This window comes from Crocuta crocuta, unplaced genomic scaffold, assembly GCF_008692635.1.
Source record: "Crocuta crocuta isolate KB4526 unplaced genomic scaffold, BGI_CrCroc_1.0 scaffold282, whole genome shotgun sequence".
Lineage (NCBI taxonomy): Eukaryota > Metazoa > Chordata > Mammalia > Carnivora > Hyaenidae > Crocuta > Crocuta crocuta.
This window is the reverse complement of record NW_027529174.1, coordinates 2,577,532-2,579,788: the sequence shown is the minus strand read 5'-3', so window position 1 is coordinate 2,579,788 and position 2,257 is coordinate 2,577,532. Positions and strand designations below refer to the sequence as shown.

Sequence of the window (2,257 nt, the reverse complement as noted above, 5' to 3'; positions counted from 1 at the left end):
TGCTATTTCTATTTTCCCTTAAAAATAAATGTCTGGTAGTCAGGCAGCTTTAATTAAAAAAAAAAACAACTTAAAAAAAGACAATTTCTTAATTTTTTAGTTATATAATTTTTGTCATATAAACAGTGATGACATTATTAAGTTCCCTTCAAAGAAGCTATTCTATTTCATAGATGATATTTTTCAACAAGCTGCACAATGTCACATAAAAAGATAGTGGAGTACAAATGTATAAAATGCCTTTTAAGGCAAAAATCAGTTTTATCATATCTCCTAACACTGGAATAAAGCCAAATTTGTGCACTGAAGGTAAAGAAATACACTGTACATATGGTATTTTCTGCACACTAGGATGTATACATATCAGTTAAAAACTGAACTCCAGCTAAAGACCAAAGCACTAGATACAAAGAAAAATACAAAATATAACAATGAGTAAAAAGGAGTCTTTCTCTTCTGTTCAAACTGAAACCAAGGATTTTTTTCCTCAGCTTTTTTCTCAGTGTTTCAGTCTTGATTATTAATAGTAGCATTTACATTTCACAACTGAGTGTTAATTTACAGAAACATCCTGAGACTTCCAGCATTTAGCTGTGTATCTGTCGGGCAAGCATAGGCTATTCTGCAGTATCAAACAACCTGAAAACTCTCAGCAATTTTTTATTGTGTGATTTTTAAAAATATGGAACGCTTCATGAATTTGTGTGTCATCCTTGTGCAGGGGGCACACTAATCTCTGTATTGTTCCAATATCGGTGTATGTGAGGCTGAATTGAGCACTCCCAGAGGTTTAAAACCATGTTTATTTCTCACTCATGTGCATATCCATCCTGGGTCAGCAATGATCTTTGCCCACTCTTGGAATCACGGGCAACCCTAGCCAACAGAGGCTGCATCCCGACAGTCAGAGGAGGGGAGGCAAACCACATGCTGGTTCGTAAAGCCTCTGCCCAGAAATGACATACATCACTTCTGCACACAGGTAATTGACCAAAGCAAATCACATGACCAAGCCCGTATCAACAGGGTAGGCATGAACAATTCTTCCACCTTGAATGTTTATAAATAATACAGTCATCCACAACTCTAAAAGTACCATGTGCATGATTTCATTTGGTCCTGATGACACCCCTCATGATACAAAGTGCAGGAAATGTGGGGAAGGGTCCTGAAAACACTTCAGCAGAACCAACCCACCTATGTTCACTGCTTCTGCTATTTCTGGTCTTCCACTTCAGCCAACTGGATGAGCACAAAAGGTGGGAAAAGGCCAGATCAAGACCTTTTCCAAATTGCTCTGATGCCCACCAGCTTCATGCATCCTGCTGCCTGCCTTTGGAGTGCTCCCAATTCCCTGTACTCTCTGCTATTCCCTGGAATGGAGTGGGTGGGTCAGGCTAGAGGGGCAATGATCAACAGGACAGAGCTGCCAGGAGACACAACGAGGCCCAGGGTAGTGAAGCCTGGTCATCTGATCTGAGGACATGGAGCTACCACCAGAGTGCAGCTACGTCCCTGGAAAGTGATGGAAGTATTATATGATGAGAATGCAGGATGCCTGCTCCAGGTGAAACCTTCAGGATAAACGCTAAAAAGTAACATGCTGTGATTGGTATTAGTAATAGTAGACAAGAGCTTCCTAGTCGATAAAACTCAGCCAAGGGCTTTCAAGGGTGGTAAGCTCTTTGGTCTCCAACAGGGGCCCTGGGAGGCCCACAGGTTGTTCCTGACCCAGATGTCAACATGTTCACTGCTTCTGCCACAATCATAGGTAGATTCCTCACTTCTGGTGACCATGGTCACAAGACCTTTCCCTCCTAGAGTGGCTGAAACGCAGACAGTGACAGCTTGTAGATGGAGTCCCTTTGTTCCTACTGGGCTGCTTCCACTATCCTGGAGCTACACGTGCTACACCGCATTCCCTGTCTACAGTGCATAGCGAGTCCCAGTCCTTCTTGTCTGGACTCTCTGCCCCTCTGCTCGGGGCAGTGTGGTACAGTGGTTAAGCACACAAGTGCCACCATCAGGCAGACCTGAGCACAAATCTGACTGTACCACTTGCCAGTAGAAGGTCCTTTGAAAACTCTCCTCCTCCATTCACTCATCTTTAAAGTAAAAATCAGGGTGCCTGGGCAGCTCCATCAGTTGGGTATCCAACTTTGGCTCAGGTCATGATCTCGTGGTCCCTGAGTTCGAGTCCCGCATTGGGCTCTGTGCTGACAGCTCAGAACCTAGAGCCCTCTTCTAATTCTGTGTC

The 2,257-nt window shown here is 43.5% G+C and overlaps 1 non-coding gene across 1 annotated transcript; it reads right to left on the bottom strand.

Moving 5' to 3' along the window:
• Window positions 1-676: 676 nt before the first annotated feature.
• On the bottom strand, window positions 677-780 carry LOC144226419 (U6 spliceosomal RNA). The gene has a single exon (XR_013333633.1). It is a non-coding gene; the product is annotated as a U6 spliceosomal RNA (small nuclear RNA).
• Window positions 781-2,257: the final 1,477 nt, after the last annotated feature.